The sequence below is a fragment of the Pleurodeles waltl genome, chromosome 9, assembly GCF_031143425.1.
Source record: "Pleurodeles waltl isolate 20211129_DDA chromosome 9, aPleWal1.hap1.20221129, whole genome shotgun sequence".
Lineage (NCBI taxonomy): Eukaryota > Metazoa > Chordata > Amphibia > Caudata > Salamandridae > Pleurodeles > Pleurodeles waltl.
In genome coordinates, this window is record NC_090448.1 from 787,003,698 (window position 1) to 787,026,136 (window position 22,439).

A 22,439-nucleotide genomic window follows, 5' to 3' on the forward strand; every position below is an offset into this window, starting at 1 on the left:
ACGGGACCCACATCTGGGCATATCTGTCCTACTTAGGGCGACAAACTAAAGTATACTGGAAAGTGATGGATGAAATGCGTGAATAAATCGCAGCCACTGGTAATTACTCAGCGTCACATCCAACTTTATTGTGCACACCATATCACCTCGGTTTGGACCCAACTATATGCATATCAGTCTTGACTCTGCTCCAACTGGAACAATCCAACCTGAGCTGCCAAGCCAGGTCCTCCCTGAACCAGAACCTATGCAATCCAGGTTGGCTTTCACCCTAGTTATGGACTCATAAGCTGGGTGTGCCTTGTTTCCAGTGACACCTGGTTTGGGAGTTTGGACTGGACTGTTCCATCTGGAGAAGGGTTAAGACTGATTTCCACTTATTTGGGTCCAAAATGAGGTGACGTGCAAAATAATGGAGGATAGGCATGCGCCCAAACTAATTTCCACGGGCTGAGATTAATTCAAGCATTCCATCCATCACTTTTTTGTATACTTTACTTTATAAAAGAGGCATAAGGGCTCATTTTCTCTGCTAGCATTAGGGTACAAGGGCACCCTTGATGCAAACTGGTGGAAAATACATGGGAGTTCAGTTTATTCTGAAAGGGACAGGGAATCTTTTTCAGGACTTGAGTGATGCAATTCGAGATGGGAAAGGGGTGAAAGAGCCTCAGAATACCGCCTGCTACACAGTGGCACAGCTGTTATTAGTGCAGCAGGTGCAGTTGCATTTGGTCCCAAGTTTCCGAGGAGTTCATAACACCCCAACTATGAGAACTAGTGCTTTTAGGTCAATTTCTTTTTTATGTTGCACATTTAATGTGAATTATGAGCTACAGAAAAGTACCCCATAAATGATAAGTCAGCACTGTGCAGTCAGCTGTAACCTTTCCACTCCAAAATACAGCCATATCATTTTGGAGGGGGGGATTCTTTGCTTAGGAGATCTCACAGCAAATCAGTTTTAAGGCATCAGTCTGTATTCAGGGACACAGTTCTATGCTCTCTTGTAGGTTAACGATCTCCTAGGTGTCTTTCTTGTAAGATGGCTTCTGAGCAGCAAATGGTCTTAAAATCCAGTCAGTAAATTGGGAGAGGGGCTCCAGAACCCATACAGATACATATACAGTGGGTCATCCTGGGGGAGGTAGTTGTTGCTTATGTATCACAAACAAATATAAGATTTTTTTGGAGTGGTGGTCTGCAGAACATCAGCTTACCTTTTGTTAGTCCAAGACTTGTGAAGTGCTTCTTCACCACATCTTCTACCTGGGATTATAGCTTAGTAGTTGGATCTTTGTCTCATTTACAGTAGTAACAATTGTTATTAAGTTGTAAAACAATTTTTGTCTGTAATCGGTGGAGCGAAAAAAGACAATCGTACCACCTCAGTCTGCTTGTCTAATCATAATATCCCGATCATTGCTATGCCTCTTAGTGATCAGTATTTCTTTGTTTGAGAGACTGAAGAAAAGACGTTTGTAGTTTCTAGCCTCCTTCTCAAAAATTGTCATAACTCCTTGTTTGAAGGTGTGTATCTTTGGATGTAAAGTAAAAAAAAAACATCAACAACAAAATTATAGAGGACCAAAATCTAATAAAAAATGGAAAAGTATATAAAAATTTAGTTATACATTATATTGCCTTTAAAAAATATATTAACATGCATGATATTACATTAAAAAACACTCAAGAATATAAAAATAATCAAACATGTAACCTACAAACATAGCATAAAAAATAATTGTTTAAAAATATTGAACACATAAAAAAAAAATCGAAATATTTGTACAAAGAATGAAAATACTAATAAAAATTAACTATAAGAAACACTAAGGGGGTTATTACAACTTTGGCGGAGGTGTTATTCCGTCCCAAAAGTGACAGTAAAGTGACAGATATACCACCAGCCGTATTACGAGTCCATTATATCCTATGGAACTCGTAATACGGCTGGTGGTATATCCGTCACATTTGGGACGGATTAACACCTCCTCCAAAGTTGTAATAACCCCCTATGTATTAAACATTTAGTAAAATGTATAAAATGTATAAAAATTAAATAAATAAAATTTACATTGCACTAAATTTAAAAATTAAACAAAAAAATATATACTAAAACATCTTTAAAATATAAGATTAAAACGTTAGGCTTTGAGGGGGAAAAATACCCCTCCATCCAAACCTGACCAACAAAGGGTAAGCACCGGCCTTTGGAGGGGTCAGATTTACTATTCCCACTCCAAGGTAAGCAACAGGTGGCAGCGTAGTAGACATTGAAGAGGTTAGATGTATTATTCCCAAGCCAAACTGAGCAATAGAAGGCAAGTGTTGGACTTTAGAGGGTTCAGATTTAGAATTCCATTACAAAGTATGCAACAAAAAGAAAAGTGCAGGACTTTGGAGGAGTTAGATAATTCCCACTACAACAAATGCAACAACAGGGAACATGTTGGACCCTGTAGGGGTTAATTTACAATTCCTACTCCAATGTAGGCAACAGTAGAGAAAGTGCTGGACTTTGGAGTTGTTCGATTTACTCTACCTTTTCTAACCAGAGCAACTGTGGGGAAAGTGTTGGACTTTAGACAGATCAGATTTACTACTACGACTCCAAGGAAAACAACAGTAGGGAAAGTGTTGGAACTTGGAGGGGAAAAATTTACAATGCCATGGCAATGCAAGCAACAGTGAGAAAAGTGCTGGACTTTAGAAGTGTCAGATTCAATATTCAACCTGAACAATAGTGGGGGAAATGTTGGGCGTTTGATGGGTCATATTTACTATTCGCAATCCAACCTGAAAAAAAGCAAGACACTTGCAGGACTTTGGGAGAGACAGATTTACTATTCCCAACCAAACCTGAGCAACAGTAAGGGAAGTGAGTGTTGAACTTTAGAGAGGCTACATTTACTATTACCAGTCTGATGTAATAACAGTAGCAAAAGTGTTGGATCCTGGAAGGGGTGAGAGCTACTATTCTAAGTGGATATAACTGTAGGAAAGAAACTAAACTTGAGAATGCTCTGACTGAAATGCCACTACCCTAAATTAATACAAAATAAATTAAATACATATGAAACAAAAATACATTAAATATGTTTCCATAAGCACATTAAAAAATATATGTTTCTTTCAAATATATTTTATTGGTTTTACAAACATTGACAATTGACAATGTGCTTTTCAAAGGCAAAGTCAGAAAAATAATCCCTCCTTCCCTCTGAACTATCCCCCAAATGAGTGAGTACACATAATTATAATTAGGCACATTTAAAGCATCACATATTAACTTCACTTTAATAGCAGAATTAACTGTTGCAATAAAGGCGAGCCTACAGATTAGCTAGTTCAAGTCACACAAGCTTTATTCGGTTTAATTAAACCATCAAAGCAATAACTTACAACAATAAAACCATAATCTATACATAATAAATATATAATAACAAGATTAAAAAGTAAATAATGAGGATGAGCTAAAAATAAAATGAGTGATCTGCGAGTGTACAAAAGAGAAAAGGTAGATATAAATCTTCACATGTGTCTCCCATCCTATATATAAGGGGGAAACGTCAGAATTCCTTATTATTGGCTGCCTTTAACTTCCTCATCAATAATTTCATAAAAATTTCAATGAGTAAAACTATTGAATTAAATAAATTAGAATCAGGGTTTAATTAATGACAAATCACTGTGATCTTTTAAAAAATGTGTGCGTATGTGCCAGGCGGACACAAGGAACTTGCTGACTGCACAAGTTAGGAAAGAGGAGCAATCTCTCAACATCAACCTTAGGGCATCTTTGCACGATCTCAACCCCATATTCCTGCAAGCGGGACGGAGCCATTTCCGCTGGGCAGTGCCATAGGCAGGACAAATAAACATAAAGGGGCATATTTATAGTCTGTTTGTGCCGGAATTGCGTCGTTTTTTTTTACGCAATTCCGACGCAAAACTAACTCCATATTTATACTTTGGCGTTAGACGCGTCTAGCGCCAAAGTCCATGGAGTTTGCGTCATTTTTTAGCATGGACACCTACTTTGCGTTAATGATATGCAAGGTAGGCGTTCCCGCATAAAAAATTGACTCCGAGGCATGTGCGCCGTATTTACACTCCCGGGCAAAATTCACGCCCGGGAGTGGGCGGATCCAAAAAAATGACGTCCGGCCGCTTTTGCGCCGTTTTTTAGCGCCGGGTCAGGGCAGGCGTTAAGGGACCTGTGGGCTCGGAAGGAGCCCAGAGGTGCCCTCCCATGCCCTCAGGGACCCCCCCTGTCACCCTTGCCCACCCCAGGAGGACGCCTAAGGATGGAGGGACCCATCCCAGGGACATTAAGGTAAGTTCAGGTAAGTGTTTATTTTTTTATTTTTTTGTGGCATAGGGGGGCCTGATTTGTGCCCCCCTACATGCCACTATGCCCAATGACCATGCCCAGGGGACAGAAGTCCCCTGGGCATGGCCATTGGGCAAGGGGGCATGACTCCTGTCTTTGCTAAGACAGGAGTCATTTCTATGGGGGTTGGGAGTCGAAAAAAATGGCGCAAATCGGGTTGAGGCGAAAAATTTGCCTCAGCCTGACTTGCCCCATTTTTTGGCACCCAAGCTCCATATCCCCCTACGCCGGCGCTGCCTGGTGTACGTCGTTTTTTTTCACGCACACCAGGCAGCGCCGGCGGCTAACGCCGGCTAACGTCATTGAATAAATACGGCGCCCGCATGGCGCTTCAGAATGGCGTTAGCCGGCGCTAATTTTTTTGACGCAAAACTGCGCTAATATGGCCCAAAGTGCACTACAGTTTCCACAGAACCGTTACAGCTTGGGCATTGATCAGATAGCGGGGTGGAGCACCATGAACTGGAGAAGGACTTCAGAGGGAGGCATTCATACCTGAACCGAACATACAAACTTTTACTTAGTTGATCAGTAATTAAATCCAAGAAGGGTTCAAAGTGGAGAAACCACTTGTAATCGAGAAATTGAGACGTCAGCCTACCATGTGAAGTACATAACAGATATTTTTCCCTAACATGGGACCAATAAACTGATTTTAAGTGGTCCTTGTGAACCCTCCTTAGATTATTAGGCTGGCTCCAGAAATCACTGAGTCCCAAGGTATGGAACCATTCCGAAATATACTTGAACCAAGGGATAGAAAGTACGTTTGGTCTATCCAATAAGTCTTGCAAAGACTCCTTGTATATGTCTAATTCAGGGGTAGTCCAGATGCGAACCCAAAAGGTTAAAGGCCTTAAAGCTATTACATCAGAAATGTGGGGGAACCCTAGGTCCAAAAACACTGGAACCAAGGGCGTGCTACGAGGACATGCCAAGAGCGATCTTACAAAATTATTTTCCCCCACAGATAACTTGCTAATTTTAGAACAACCCCAGACCTCAGCGCCATAGACCGCGGCACTCTGAGCCTTGGCTAGATACATTTTAATAGCTGGGGAAACAACTTTCACAGTATTAGACATTTGGAAATGCAAAATTGCCCCTGACCTGTGTGCTAAGAGAGCTAGGCATTTTCCTACCTGGGCCTGCCAGTTCATATCGTTGCTGATTCTCACCCCTAAATAATCAATAGAGCATACCTTGCTCAAGGGAACCTCGTTATATAAGTTGTTACATCGTTTTGTGCAACCAAGACCGAAGATCATCAGTTTTGTTTTACTAGAATTAAGTTCCAATCCATGGTCTGCACAAAACACACTGAACCTATCCAGGGGGACCTGAAGGCCCATAGGTGTTTTAGAGATCAAGAGGGAGTCATCAGCAAATAAAAGAATTGGAACTTTTGAATTGTTCAATGAAGGGGCATCGTTTTGACAATCTGTTACAACATGCACCACTTCATTATTGAACAGCGAAAAAAGAGTGGGTGCCAGGACACAGCCCTGGCGTACTCCCCACCTGATATTAATGCGATCAGTAAGTTCCCCCTGACTGCCCCATCTTACTCGAGCATAGGTGTTCTTGTGCAATCTTTGAATTAGGTACACCAAATTCATCGGGATGCCAATTTTCTTTAGGACTTCCCACAATTTCTGTCTTGGAACAAGATCGAAAGCGGACTTTAGGTCAACAAAAGCAACATACAAGTTATGTTTGGCCAAAGTGACGTATTTCCAGAGTAACAGGAAGAATCTAAAAACTTGGTCCATAGTGCTAATTCTTGAACGAAAGCCAGCCTGGAGGGGAGATAGGACCTGATTGGCTTGGACCCAGTCCATTAGCCTGTCTAGGACTTGCTTAGAGATTTTTTTTTTAAGATTATCAATGAGGCTAATTGGGCGGTAATTGACGGGCAGTCCCACATCTCCTTTTTAATAAATAGGGATAATTTCGGTCCGAGCCACGAGTCCGGAATGGGGCCACCTGCTGCAATGGCATTTGATAAAGTATTAATATACCACGCCCAAATAACGGGTTCTGACTTAAACAGGTCCCCCGGTATCTTATCAGGACCAGGAGCCTTAGCGGGTTTCAGAGAACTAATAGCTGCTGTGGTTTCAGCAATTGTAAAAACAATGTCCTCCATAGGGCCTTCGATGAAAGGTCTGCGTTCGACACCCCTATGGTCCTCATGGTCCTGATGCATGGATGAAACATAAATCTCGGAAAAATGAGCCACCCATCTTTCAAGGTGGATATGAAGATTTGGAGTAGCATTACCCTCTCTATGCCTGTAGGTCAACAACCTCCAAAAGGAGCCCTCGTCTCGATTTTGGACTGCCTCCAGCAGCTTCTGCCAGATCTCAAATTCCCAATTTTTCTTCGCTAGATCCAGGGCCTTAGTGTAGCTAAATCTAGCGGCCCTGATCTCCTCCTGTGAGTGCTTGTGGAGGGCCAATTTAGGATTAAGCCTAGCAAGGTCGCAATCTTTGCTGAACCATTCTCTGGATCGGATAGTATCAGAAGTATGCTTAACAGTGGTTTCTTTATAAAAAAAATTCTGTAGAATGTTTATCAATTCAGCATGGATTTTCAGGATTGGAAGACTATCGACCTCTTGCTTTTCAAGACCGGAGAACAGCTGTAGAAAGGAAGAATAAATTTGTTTGACCAAGAGTGGGTTGGATGTAACCTTTGGCCAACTAACACGAGTTTGCCTGGAGTTCAGAGAAGGGATCGGAACATCGGTGGTCTCTAGGTGTTGTGTTCTCCTAAATGCTTTGTTGGATAAAGTAAGACATAGGGGGTGGTGATCGCTATCATGGCGGGGTTCCACCTTCATGTCCAGAGTGCTTGACCAAAGCCTGATGTCGACAAAAAAATAATCAATAGTACTGGAAGAACACCCCCGCTTAAAAGTGGGGGCACAATTTGGATCAGATCTAGTCCGACCATTGCATTCCCTGAGTCCACAGCTTAGGCAAAGGGAGGCCATCTGTGTAGCCACACAAGAACCAATGCTAAGAAAATCGTCCTTCACTTGGGGAATACCCCAAGATTCATCTTCTTCAGTTGTTAAATTACCTACAAGGTTCTTGGATACAAAGGAACAGTTTATATCGCCCCCTATCACCAGATGGTTAGAAGGATGCAAAAGTTCCATATGCTCAGCTAGCTGAGTGAGTACCCTTGATTCCATACTGTGGGGGACGGACCTCGTGTACACATTGACCAAGGTCACTGTAAAACCAGGCTGAAATGTGAGTCTAACACCCAATAAATCTAACAAATTAAGGGATAGTGCAGAATGGTCGCATTGCAGTTTCTTATTCACTAAAATCACGAGCCCACCCATAGGCCTACCAAAGCCTCCAGAGGCAGGCTGAGCTGCGACAAAATAAGTTATGAACCCCTCAACATATATTATCTCTTCCGCCCAGGTTTCCTGAAAGAGGCATAAATCTTGCTTAGAGATAAGGTTGACCCATCCAGGATCTCCCATCTTTTTCTTTATTCCAGCCACATTCCAAGACATAGGGGGTCATTACAACCCTGGCGGACGGTGTTAAAGAGGCGGTAAGACCGCAAACAGGCCGGCGGACAAAAAAAGGGAATTATGACCCTGCCGGAAACCGCCAACAAAGACAGCCACTTTAACACACCGCCCGCCACGGCGCTACAGACAAGCAGCGCGGCGGTCACCGCCAACAGACAGGCGGGAGACAATGTACCGCCCATAGTATCAGAACACACCAATCCGCCACCTTTTCCGGGGCGGATTCACCGCGGATAAAAACACGGCGGAAACAGCTTTTGCTATGGGAAAACGCTCACCTGAACACACTCCACGAGGAACGACGAATCCATGGAGCTGGAACTCCAAATACTACCTGCCCTTGTCTTTCTGCTCATCTACGACCAACAGCGACGTAGGCGCCGAAGATACCGGTGAGTACTGCACCTACGACACGGGGAGGGGGAGGCAAAAGTTAGGGGGACACCCACCAAACACCCCCACCCCCACTCTCGCATATCACAACATACACACCAATGCAGTCAAAAATATCACATGAACAACCCACAATCCCCCCGGAAGAATGCAAAGACAAAGCGAATTGCGGTCAAACATTTTAATGTGCCAATATACATGTCATACAAAAAGATACTGATATATAGCTCGAAATCTGTCATAATTATATATACAATTCAAGAAGTAGTGCAGATATGTACACAACAATGTCCGTGACCAACAGTCCAAAAATGCATGGGCGAGGCCCACAATAGATACCTGACCAAAATCCGAGAGAACACTGCCGGGGCATCAGATAGAAACACTACAGGCACCTCAGGGGGAAGGGAAGGGGGGGCACCTCAGCCACATGAATGCAAAGCCAGATCCACGACGGGGCTCCATGCCCATTGATGTATCCTGGGGAGTGCAAAGCCACAGTCTCTCAAGTCTCTACAGTGGGTGGCTTGCCCACTGTGCCATCCTGGGGAGTGCAAAGCCACAGTCTCTCAAGTCTCTACAGTGGGTGGGTTGCCCACTGTGCCATCCTGGGAAGTGCAAAGCCACAGTCTCTCAAGTAGATACAGGGGGTCATTCTGACTTTGGCGGGCGGCGGAGGCCGCCCGCCAAAGTCCCGCCGTCAGAATATTGCTGCGCGGTCAAAAGACCGCTGCGGTAATTCTGAGTTTCCCGCTGGGCTGGCGGGCGACCGCCAGAAGGCCGCCCGCCAGCCCAGCGGGAAACCCCCTTCCATGAGGATGCCGGCTCCGAATGGAGCTGGCGGAGTGGAAGGGGTGCGACGGGTGCAGTTGCACCCGTCGCGATTTTCAGTGTCTGCTTGGCAGACACTGAAAATCTTGGTGGGGCCCTGTTAGGGGGCCCCTGCAGTGCCCATGCCATTGGCATGGGCACTGCAGGGGCCCCCAGGGGCCCCACGACACCCGTTACCGCCAGCCAGGTTCTGGCGGGCAAAACCGCCAGAACCAGGCTGGCGGTAAGGGGGGCGGAATACCCATGGCGGCGCTGCCTGCAGCGCCGCCATGGAGGATTCCCTAGGGCAGCGGGAAACCGGCGGGACACCGCCGGTTTCCCGTTTCTGACCGCGGCTGTACCGCCGCGGTCAGAATGCCCATGGATGCACCGCCAGCCTGTTGGCGGTGCATCCGCGGTCCCCGGCCCTGGCGGTAGTCAACCGCCAGGGTCGGAATGAGCCCCACAGTTCTCTACTGGTACTGGGTGGGACTGGTGCCCAGACTGGATGAGTCTCCCCGTGAAAGTTACTGTCCTGTCACTGTCCCAGCTGCACATGGGATAAGGATGCCTGATGTGGCGGCCTATTCATACCTACACGGTCTTTGCTATGTTCAGCGGTGCTTTGCCATGGCGGTCTTTGCCCTGTTCAATGGTGCTTTGCCATGGCGGTTCAGGACTGTTCAGCGCTGCTGTGACATGACGGTCTTTGCCCTGTTCAGCGGTGCTTTGCCATGGCGGTTCAGGACTGTTCAGCGGTGCTTTGCCATGGCGGTCTGTGCCCTGTTCAGCGATGCTTTGCCATGGCGGTTCAGGACTGTTCAGCGGTGCTTTGACATGACGGTCTTTGCCCTGTTCAGCGGTGCTTTGCCATGGCGGTTCAGGACTGTTCAGCGGTTCTTTGACATGGCAGTCTTTGCCCTGTTCAGCGGTGCTTTGCCATGGCGGTTCAGGACTGTTCATCAGTGCTTTGACATGGCGGTTCTGATACTGACATTGGTGTGTGGCATGACGATCTCCACACTGGACATTGGTGTGTGGCATGACGATCTCCACACTGGACATTAGTGTGTGGCATGACGTTCCATCATTGCCCAGCGGGGCTGTGGCATCCTGGCCCCTCCTGGACTGTGACTCCGGCGGTGGTCTCTGGACCAGTGACGATACTTGGGCCCTCCTGGGCTGTGACTCCGGCGGTGGTCTCCTGACCAGTAACGATACTTGGGCCATCCTGGGCTGTGACTCTGGCGGTGGTCTCCTGACCAGTAACGATACTTGGGCCCTCCTGGACTGTGACTCTGGCGGTGGTCTCCTGACCAGTAACGATACTTGGGCCCTCCTGGGCTGTGACTCCGGCGGTGGTCTCCTGACCAGTAACGATACTTGGGCCCGCCTGGGCTGTGACTCTGGCGGTGGTCTCTGGACCAGTGACGATACTTGGGCCCTCCTGGGCTGTGACTCCGGCGGTGGTCTCCTGACCAGTAACGATACTTGGGCCCTCCTGGGCTGTGACTCCGGCGGTGGTCTCCTGACCAGTAACGACGGTGCTGGCGGTTGTGTCTGGACCGCCAGAAATGATGGCGCACTTCTCCGCCGTGACACTCACAACAGGCTGGGGAGACTTCCTCAGGACCTTCCCCACCTTTTTTGGAGAAACAGCTGACTCACCAATCGCCTTCGATCCCATTTCAGTTGTAGTCCCACCAGGAGTCTTGACACAGTCCCATCGTCCACTCCCCAATTTCAGAGCCTTTACAGGGGGTGGGCTGACAGTGCCTTGGCTCCGGGTCCTACTGCCTGCCCTGGTGGACGGTGCACTCCAAAAACCTGGAACACGCAACACTGGTACTGGAGGCTTTTTGGCTGAGGCGCTACGACAGGACTGATGAATTGGAGGGAGGGGGCAAAAAGGTCAATTTGACATAGGGACAGTTTCTGACGGACACTGGGATGGGTAGTTGGAGGGGGTCTGGGAGTGGAGGAAGAGGAGGTGGTTGTCGGAGGTGTCACTTTAGGTGTTTTGGGTGCAGGTGCAGGTACTGGAGGCTGTCGTGAGGTGGATGGATGTTGGGTGAGTGATTGCCGGCGTTTGTGTACTTTGGGAGGGGGCGTCACAGACACACTGGGAGAGGACACAGGGGACGTGTAAATGGCAGTGGGGGTGATGAGTGCAGGTGAGCAGCTTGTGGTGCTGGATGTCCTGGTGCGAGTCCTAGTGCCTGTAGATGTGGTGCATGCAGGTGTGTGTGTAGACGAGACTGGGAGGGAGGAGGGAGACGAGGAGGAGGGCGACACAGTGGAGACAGTGGATGTTGCTGTGTCTGTATGGGTGTGATGCTTGTGTGAGTGCCTGTGGTGTGTGTGGTGCCTATGTTTGCTTGAGCTACTTTTGGGTGTTGACTTGTGTGCATACTGGTCTGTAGGTGTGCTTTGGATGGGCTGGGGTACAGGGGATTGGGTCTGGGTGGAGGAAGTTGGAGGGGGGAGGCTGGACACAGGGACAATGGCTGCCATCAGTGCTGAGGCCAGAGATTTCAGGGTTCGCTGAAGGACAGCCTGACCAGAATGAATGCCCTCCAGGAATGCATTACCGTGTTGCAACTCTCGTTCTACACCCTGGATGGCATTCACAATGGTAGACTGCCCAACAGTGAGTGACCTGAGGAGGTCAATGGCCTCCTCACTGAGGGCAGCAGGGGTGACAGGGGCAGGGCCTGAGGTGCCTGGGGCGAAGGTGATGCCCACCCTCCTGGGTGAGCGGGCACGGGGCGAACGCTGAGGGGCTGCTGGGAGGGCGGTGCTGATAGGGGAGGTGGCGGCTGTACCTGTAGAAGTGGGGCGCACAGATGGTGCCGCCATCACAGGGGAGCTCACATCGGCGGACGAGTCAGTGTCGCTGGTTGGTGATCCTGTGGCCGACATGAAGCTCCCCTCGCCCTCCGTCCCGCAGGTGCATTCAGAGTCTGTGGTGTGGCCCTCCATGGCCATGTGGGATGCAGCTCCCTCGTGCTCCGGTGCCACTGTACCTCCGCCTGATGATGCTGATGTACAAAAGGACAGGGAGAGCAGGAAAAGGGGGGGAGACAGAAGAAAGAGAGTTTTAGTGCATGGCATACCGCTACCGTTGGCGGACAAGACAGACGCAGCAGCCCGATGCATTACGCCGTGCTCCTGCCCTCTGCACATGCAATTTCTGGGATATGGCCTACATGGCAATGGTAGAAATCTGCGCACATGGATGGCAAAGGGGCAACTATACATCAACTTGCCACTGTTCTGAGCTGGGGTAGAGTGCCACATGGCCTACATTACGGAGGGGCCTTGCCTACGGAACTCGCCCTGGCCTAGGGACACCCACAGCCCACCTCCCCCACCCAGACACCTCCACTGCACGCAAAGTCCACAGAATGAGGTTGTACTCACCCCCTTGTGTCTGCCATGATGTCCTTAAGCGCCCATCCAACTCCGGGTAGGCCACCGCCAGGAGCCGGAACATCAGGGGGGTCATGGTGCGACGGGCACCCCTCCCACGTTGTGAGGCCATCCCCAGCTGAGCCTCCGCCGTCTTCTTGCTGCAGCGGCGAATGTCCTCCCATCTCTTACGGCAGTGGGTGCCCCGTCTCTGGTGGGCCCCCAGGGTCCGGACTTCCTTGGCGATGGCACGCCAAATGTCCCTCTTCTGGTGGGCGCTGACCTACATGACATGCACAAGGAAAGAGGAACAGTCATTACCTACTGCACCGTCAATGTGAGTGGCCCCCTCCCTACTCTGGCCATGTGGCCCATTCATTCCCATGCATTTATGTTCTATGAACTCTGCACCCTTCTCTCTTCCAACCAGCCCTCTCCACCCAGGCATAGCCCATCCAACGTGTTCCCTGTGTACTGACCTGTTGGTCTGGAGGACCGTAGAATAGCATGTACTGAGGGAGGACCCCATCCACAAGTTTCTCCAACTCCTGTGCAGTGAAGGCAGGGGCCCTTTCCCCAGACGCCACAGCCATTGTCGCTTCAAGACCGAGGTCACAGCAGCACTAGCAGTGTAGGTCCTCTCCTGTCGAAGGTCAGGTATCTAGTGATTGAAGAGATAGAAAATGGCGGTGACGTCCGCGGCGGGGCGCATCATCCCCGCCGGCGCACCTGTTCCTTGGCTCCTGGGACCCATAGGGTCCAATGTTAACCAATGCAGCATTGCGCTGTGCTCTACGACCGCCTACCGCGACGGTGTCCAACACCAGCGCAGTTACCCCACAATTCCATTGTCCCATTTTAGAGGTCAGGCAGCCGCCATTTCAGGGGCCCTCATGGCTTCATTTACTACTGCGTCACACATAGCTAGGCCTATAATCAACACACATACAGGAAGGGGTTTTGTGAGTGCAATAGTCTTGTGTGTAACTGTGGGTACATACCTAGAGGAATAGTGACTGGTTCTTCGCTGTTGTCCTTCTTAGGCACCGTCAGCTGGGACATATGAGAAGATGGCGGAATCCTCCGGTGTACCGACCGCTGGTGGACCTGTTGACAATGGAAGAAAGACATTTGATCGTGACCTACCGGTTTGACCGTGCCACAATCCAGGAACTATGTAGCCAGTTGGAGCCAGACCTGATGTCACCAATCCGCCATCCGACTGGAATCCCCCTTGAGGTGCAGGTGCTGTCAGTGCTCCATTTCCTTGCAAGTGGGTCATTTCAGACTACTGTGGCCATGGCATCAGTGATGTCCCAGCCTATGTTTTCCAACGTTTTGTCCAGAGTGTTGTCTGCCCTGCTGAAACACGTAAGGAGATACATCATTTTCCCTGAGGTGGAGGATTTGCCTACAGTTAAAGGTGACTTCTATGCCCTTGGACATATCCCCAACGTCATCGGTGCTATTGATGGGACCCATGTAGCTCTGGTCCCCCCCCCAGAGGAGTGAACAGGTGTACAGGAACAGGAAGAGTTATCATTCGATGAATGTCCAGATGGTCTGTTTGGCAAACCAGTACATCTCGCAGGTAAATGCTATGTTCCCTGGCTCTGTGCATGACGCCTACATCCTGCGGAATAGCAGCATCCCTGATATGATGGGTCAACTCCAGAGGCACAGTGTATGGCTATTGGGGGACTCTGGTTACCCCAACCTTTTGTGGCTATTGACCCCAGTGAGGAATCCCAGGACCAGGGCAGAGGAACGGTACAATGAGGCCCATGGGCGGACTAGGAGGGTGAACGAATGCACCTTCGGCCTCCTGAAGGCCAGGTTCAGGTGCCTCCATATGACAGGTGGGTCCCTATTCTACTCACCGAAGAAGGTGTGTGACATCATCATCGCCTGCTCCATGCTCCATAATTTGCCATTGCGACGCCAGGTGCCTTTTCTGCAGGAGGATGATCCAGATGACGGTGTTGTAGCAGCTGTGGAGCCTGTGGACAGTGATGAGGATGAAGCTGAAGAAGACGAAAACGACAACAGGGAGTCAGTCATACAGCAATATTTCCAGTGAGACACAGGTGAGTACATTTTCAGGTTTAACATTACATTAACTTTCACACGTCTACCTCTATCCTGTACCTACATTTCACTCACTATTTGTTAATTGAGTTGTCCCCTTCCATTTCAGTTTCACAAATGTGGTAACCTACGTGTCAACAGCTTGCACCCTTGAAAGGCTTGTGATGTGTGACATTGGTATTTTGGCCTTCCAATGGGTAAACCTTTTTGACACTGTAATTGACAATACAAAGTTCAAAATCATAGACTGACTCCAGTTTTATTAGTGTTTCAAGGGTGTTTATTTAAGTGCAGAAAAATGAAGGGGGTTGTGAAATCGGGATGGGTTATGGTGGAAGAATGTCCATGGCAGAGTCCAGTCTATTAGTCTCACAGGTACATTGCACATCTGGCCATTGGAAGTGGAGCTGGGGCAGTTCCAATCTGGACAGGGTAACAAAGCGGGACAGTGGGGGGACAATCAGGGTAGTCTTATTTCCTGGCGGGAGTCTTGCCATCTTGCTCTGTCCTGTTCCTGGATCTCAGGGACCGCTTTCGTGGTGGTTGTCCGTCTGCAGGGGGTGGGGTGCTTGTGTGGTGGTCCTGTGGCTGGGCGTCCTGTCCACTAGCGCCGGAGGAGGTGGTGGGCATTTCATTGTCGTGGCTAGTGTCAGGGGCCCCTTGGAGTGCCACGGTGTCCCTCAAAGTCTTTTGAATGTCCGTCAGCACCCCTACAATAGTGCCCAGGTCGGAGGCGATGGTCCTGAGCTCCTCCCTGAACCCCAAATACTGCTCCTCCTGCAGACGCAGGGTCTCCTGCAACTTGTCCAGGACCGTTGCCGTCATCTCCTGGGAGTGGTGGTATGCTCCCATGATGGAGGAGAGGGCCTCGTTGAGAGTAGGTTCCCTTAGCCTGTCCTCCCTCTGTCGCACAGCAGCCCTCCCAGTTCCCCTGTGTTCCAGTGCCACCGTCCCCTGGACCGTGTGCCCACTACCACTGCCCCCAGGTCCCTGTTGTTGTTGGGGTGGTGGGTTAGCCTGGGTGCCCTGTAGTGGTGGACACACCGCTGATTGACCTGTCCTGGGTAGGGAGCTATGGGCCCGCTGGGTGGGTGTTGTGCTGGTGTTACCAGAGGGTGGAAGTTCGGTGTTGGGCTGTGGCTGGGCAAGGGGAACCGACTGTCCTGAGGCCCACGATGGTCCGGGCTGGTCATCAAGATCCAGTAGGGCAGAGCTGCTGTCGTCACTGTGGGCCTCTTCTGGGGGTGGAGTGGTGTTGTCTGGATCCTCTGGTGTGGTGACGTTCCTTCGGGTTCCTGCGGGGGTATGAGTACATGATTATTGCATGTGTGTGTTTCATGGTGTGCAATGGTTGGGTGTGCGTGTACCCCAGTGCAGGCATTCCTGTGTGGGGGCTTGTGTGCTGATGGTTGGGGGGTGTTCTGGGTATGTGCAGTGGGCATGCTTAGTTGTGTCATGCAGGTCTTGGGGTTGGGATTGGTGGTTGGTGTTATGGGTACATTAGTGAGGAGTTAGGGTGATAGGGGAGGGTGTGAGGGTGGGGGTGTGTGATTGCATTACTTACCAGTGTCCGTTCCTCCAACGACTCCTGCGAGGCCCTCAGGATGCAAGATGGTCAAGACTTGCTCCTCCCATGTTGTTAGTCATGGGGGAGGAGGTGGGGGTCCGCCGCCAGTCCACTGTACCGCGATGTGGTGCCTGGATACCATTGAACGCACCTTCCCCTGTAGGTCGTTCCACCTCTTCCTGATGTCCTCCCTATTTCTTGGGTGCTGTCCCACAGCGTTGACCCTGTCCACTATTCTTTGCCATAGCTCCATCTTCCTAGCTATGGATGTGTGCTGTACCTGTGAGCCAAATAGCTGTGGCTCTACCCGTAGGATTTCCTCCACCATGACCCTGAGCTCCTCCTCAGAGAAGCGGGGTGTCTTTGGCGTGACATGGGGTGGTGTGGGTGAGGTGTGGGGTGGTGTATGTGTTGATGAGTGTGGTGAGTGTAGTGGTATGTGGTGTTTTGTGCGTGGATGTTGTGTGGGTGATGGTGTAGTGTGCCTCTGTGTGATGGGGTTCTCTATTCTGTGCTGTCTCTCTATGGCGTTCTCTCTAATTTTGGGTCATAGGGGTTTGTGGGTGATGTGGGTGTGTGTTTTATATTGTGTTGGATGTGTGGGAGTGTTGTTTGTATGTGTATCAGGTGTATGTATTTGGAATTGTCCAATGTGGCGGTGTTTTGGAGCTGTGTGTGTATTTTGAGCGCGGCGGTGTGTACCGCCAATGGAATACCGCGGCTGAAAGACCGCCGCGTGGATTTGTGGGTCGTAATGGCATGGGCGTGTTTCTGTTGGCGTGGAGGTGGAGGATTTGTTTCTGCATGTTTATCGCTGACCTTTGGTGTGGCGGTGTTGTGTGGGTGTCTGAATTTCGGCAGATTCCGTGATGTGTGTCATAATAGCTGTGGCGGGCTCCCGCCGCTGCGGCGGTGTGTTGGCGGTCTTCTGCACGGCAGTAAGCGCCTTTTACCGCCAATGTTGTAATGACCCCCATAATGTTAAGTACAGAGGGCACAGATGTGGGCCTAACTCTCGGGGGTACGGTGGGATTCAGAGCCCTTGGTCGTTTGTCTCTGTGGGTCGTAGCAACTGTAATGGGGAACACTGAGGGATGAACATCTTTTAGTCAGTCTAAATCAGATAACCGGGGGAGCGGATCTTGGTCAAAGCTAGTCGATTAATATTGAGTGGACCCTGGACCCTTCCCACAAGAACATTAGATGGTCTATCAATCCCTCGTGTCTCCCCCCCCGGAGAATACATGCAGAGGCCAATTCCGATGTCTCTGCCAGATTTCAGAGAACGAGTCCGTAGGTTAAAAGCCATAAGTTTATCGCCCATAGAGGTGTCAAAAAAAAGGATTGAAATGTAGTCAAGGTCTGAGTCTGGTTGAACATGTCTACGTGCCTCCCAAATATCAGAACGGATAACAGACAGACATTTCCTCTGTGTGAGAAACCAATAGACAACTTTATTAATGAGAGAGTCGTGAGACTCTCTCTGCCCAGCAGATAGCCTAGGGACCCCTGTCATATAGATGTGTGCATCATTTCTACTCTGATCATGTCTCCCCTTTGGATCTGTCGCCTGACTTAATTTGAATTGGCCTTGGCGTGAGACTCTGGGTGGACTTGCGGGCACCTGTGCACCCTTACCATCCATAGCTTCCTTGGGCAAGGGATTTATACAGGGAAGATGTTGGTCATTATTTTTTAAAGCAGGATTAAGCATACGGCCGGTATCGGTGGGTTTGTCGACAGGTAGAGATAGACAACTCCCCTTTTTACTTGTTGCCATGCTCGTGGACTTGACCCCCAACTTTGGACATTTGGGGTGAGAAATTAAATTATCCCCAGTGTCTAATGTTCCTAGCACGTTAGCCCCTCCAGTCAGCTCAGGAATGTGGTCATTCATACTGCGCGATTTACAATTACACAGTACCTTCGGCTCAGATAGTCCAGAAATGTTACCCAAAATAACCATTACCAAAGATTTTAAATTGTCCAGTTTCTGGGAAACATTTTCCAGTTCAAGTGACATCTTACGTTGGGTCTGCCAGTCCAATTCCTCTGTATCAGGTTCCGCAGGAATTAAAGGCGGAGAGCAACCTGGGCTCTCACTAGAAGCGGATAGTAGTTGGAATCTATTTGAACAGAGAATATCGCTAGAAGCTACAGTCTTAGGTCCTAAATGCAGAGAGTCCCTAGATTGGGTACATTCTGCAACTTCAGCATTTGAAGTGTGCCTCATTGGCGGTGAAAGAATTGCAGCCTTAGATATGGGAGGTGGATGGAGGTCCGCTTCCACAGACAAATGAGGTGTCCGCAGTTTTTTAATAAATAGATCCGGAATCTTCCTAAGAGTCGAAGTAGCAGGAATGGGGGGAGCAGTGATAGATGGGCTCCTCAGTATTGCCTCTACTTCCTCGAACAAGGAGTCAATAGCTTGAAATTGATTCCTAATGGGCTTAGGACGGTCATCGGTTTTCCTACTAGCTCGTTTCTTGTGTTTTTTGGCACCAGAAGGTGGCGCAGGGACATCATCTGCCTTACGCTTCCCCATTATTGACTGCGAGGCATCCGAGCCAAAAACTGGGGCCCCCAAAAGCAAAAAAAGAAAATTAAAGAGGGATGGCCCGGCCCGGCCTCAGTCGGTCGCTTACGGGCGAAGGACGAGCCCGCCCTTGGCCCGGGCGTTGCGCGGTGCGCTTTATAGCGCCCGCGAGTGTCCCCAGGTGTATGGAGAGAGCAGGGGTGCCTGGGACTTGGAGTCCCACCAGGCACTGACAGGCAGCAGGAGCGGCGGTGCGCTTTATAGCGCCCGCGAGTGTCCCCAGGTTTAGGGAGAGAGCAGGGGTGCCTGGGAATTGGAGTCCCCCCAGGCACTGATTAGCTAGTTAATTTCATTGCTCCCAGTGATCTTGGAAAACTTAGTGACTGAACTCCCCGACAGATATTAAACCAGAGGACGCCATATACATTTATATTTATTCCCCATATCATGCAGATCCCATGTACATTTCTCCATCACCAATAGCGACTATAACTTGCTCGCCTATTCCTGAATTTTTGGTCCCACAAGAGATTTCCATATATGTGCAATGGGTTTCTTCGTTGCCAAAATCATGTTGGTGGTTGTTCATCAGTTTGAGTTAGTTAGGTGTTTTAGTACAGTTGGTCTGAAGTTCAATGGAATTGTAGCGGGATCAGGTCTTATAGGATATCCCAACACCTCCCTCCAAATGAATTAGGATCTCCTTCCAAACAGTTCTTCAGTCTAGACAAGACCACCATACAGGCAGACTGATTTCTTCCTGTCCACTTTCCCACCAACACAATCCTGTCATATGTGCATACATCGCTTTCAGTTTCATTGGTATAATATGCCATAGTATCTAGACTCTTTTTTTTTAAACGCTTTTGCATAAGAAAGGCAAATCTATCCACAGTTTCTGCTACTGATGAATTGATATCAGTGCTTAAAATATGTTGCCACCTTAACATATACGGGCCTTCTAATATTGGACCCTACATCCATGAGTATTGAGTAAATAATCAAATTTAGGCCTTTAAATGACGTACAAGTGGAGAATGCCTTTTTCGCACTGAGTGAGCGACCTGGTCACCACCTCTCAAGTTCCTGGCTGCAGAGCCCAGTGCATCAGCTCAAAGTACTGCATTTGGTCGATCTCTTAGAGTTTGAATTCCCTTTAGCACCTGTCAACCAATTTAATCTCTCCACCTAGAAATAAATCATGGAGCAGTCTACATCCCCCTCTAACCTTCACCCTGTTCCTGCTCTAGTCCCCCCCCTCGACTAAAATCTGGTAGAGGAGAGTATAAGGGGGCAGGAAAGAGGTAAAGCTCTGTTCATGTGTGATTGTAGCCCATATCCCCAATATAGACCCAAATATCTCACAAAAACAAACAAACGAGGGACCTAGCAGTTTTGGACATTCATGATATAGCCCATGGCTCCTGTCCTATTACAGTGCATTAATATGTCTCCAGTGCCTTTCTGTTTCATATATAGACCACTGAAAGAACGCTCTAAAATGCCCAGCGTGGTCACTTCCAGTAGTCCTAAGCCTCCCAATCTCTTATGTGTCTGTAACACTCTAACAGAAATGCATGCACGCTTTCCTGCATTTATATGAAACTATCTTTGGTCGACTAAAGGGACTTCATATCTATATCAGGAATTTTAACTGGCAGGGCCTGAATTACGTATAATAATCTGGGTAAAACATTTAGTTTCACTACCGCCACCCTACCTGGCCAGGATATTAAAGGTTCTACCATCTGCGAATATCTGTGGTAAGTGCATTAAACCGACTGGGATACATAGGAGCATAAAGATTGCAGAGCTTGGTGTATTGTAGATTTCCAGGTATTTAATTTTCTCCTTGTCCAGCACAATGGGATAGCTGTTGTGAAGTGATCTATAACTGTTTGTAAGAGCCCCACATTTAGTAACTCAGACTTCACAGGCTGACCTTGACCTCCGATCCCCTTACTGAAGTACTTTATCACCTACAGGGCCACAGAAGAGAATCCTGTGGGTATAATCCTGTTAATAGAATATCATTTGCAAAAAAGTGAATCTTGTGATGGTCATCCCCAAATGGCATCCCCTTATTGGCACGTGTTGTGTATATTTGTGGCCAGATCACCAATATAAAAAGTAAGAGGAAAAGAAGGCACCTCTGGGAGTGCTTCCACATAAAGATATGGTACTCAGTTTCATCCCATTAACTAGTGTACTGGCTGATGAATTTTAACATTTGGCTTCATTCCAGGTCAGCATGTGTGGGCCCAGGAATTCTCCTGTAAGCATTTGGTGAATGAAGGACCATTTTACTTTGTCAGATGTTTCTGAGCATCTAGCAAAAGAATGGCCAAAGGGATTTTCCTTCAATTTGCCTTGTTGATCAGGTCTAGCACTTGCATATTATCAGCAGCTTGTTGTTTGAGAGTAAATCCCAATTTATCTGGGTGTAGTCAATAGAGCAAGTGGGGTATCAGTCTATTTGCCAATATTTTAGCAAATATGTTTGGGTCCGAATTTAGGAATGCTATGGGCCTGTATGCCTTACATACAACTGCCAGCTTGTCAGCTTTGTGTATGAGTTATGTTGGACCCTGTCATTATGGAGCTAATTGTGCAAGTATGGAGAAAGGAGTTAAATGTCTTTACAAGACACAGTTAGCTCAAAGACAGAGGGCCTCCTTACACCAGACTAGCGGTGGCGGACATGACAGGTTTGGCCGCAGGTTTGGAGGTCCGACAGCCAAATTAAGAGTTTGGCAGTCAGACCACCAAATGACAGCCGTATCTGCCAGGAACAGTGTTCCGGTATGGCTGATGGCGGTGCAGGTGTAATCAGCCAGGGCGGTGCTTATTCAGCGTCGCTCTGCTGATTACAAGCTTCTTCTCTACCAGTCTTTTCATGGCAGTTTCACTGCCATAAAAAGGCTGGCGGAGAACAGGTATAGGGGGCCACCAGACTGCCCCTGCATTGCCCATTCCCCTGCACTGCCATGGCATGGGAAGTGCAGGAGTCCCCTTCCCAGCACCTTCATAATGTACAATGTCTGCTGTGCAGACAGTGCGCATTACGAGGGTGCTAGTGCCCCCTGCGGTCAGCAGCTTTGGCGCTGGCTCAATTACGATTTTGGTTCCGCAAGTCATCCCAGCTGGAAAGTCATAATGGGCCCGGCTGGGAGGTCGCCAATAAGGCAGCAACCTCCACATCGGAAGTTCAGCAGATGGGTCTTCCCATCCGCCAAACTCATAATCGGCCCCAGGGTATTTATAAAAGCCATTATTCAGCCTGTCAGGCCCGGAGGCTTTATTCAGAAGAAGGTCTGAAATCGCCTTCAGGACCTCCTGAGATGTAATCAATTCCTCTAAAGTATCACAATTAGCCATGGTCGAAACAGGAAGTTAGGGTTCATGAATGCCCTTCTCTCCCCCTTCCCCTCAAGATGGAGGAACTCTCTTATCTGCAGCTGCCTGCATTAGTCTCCTATCCAGGAGTGCATCTGGGAGATTTTTGAATTATCATAAAAATTTGGTTTTACACTTAATAATACGTGTTCTTATTTTTCCATGTTCAGGAGGAAAATTTGACCTTTTTATGCAGTAGTATTCTGCAAGGAAACAATGGAACCCACAGCTCTATACTCTTACTCTTCTAAGCGCTGCTCAGCTTCTGAGTTTTATTGCATAG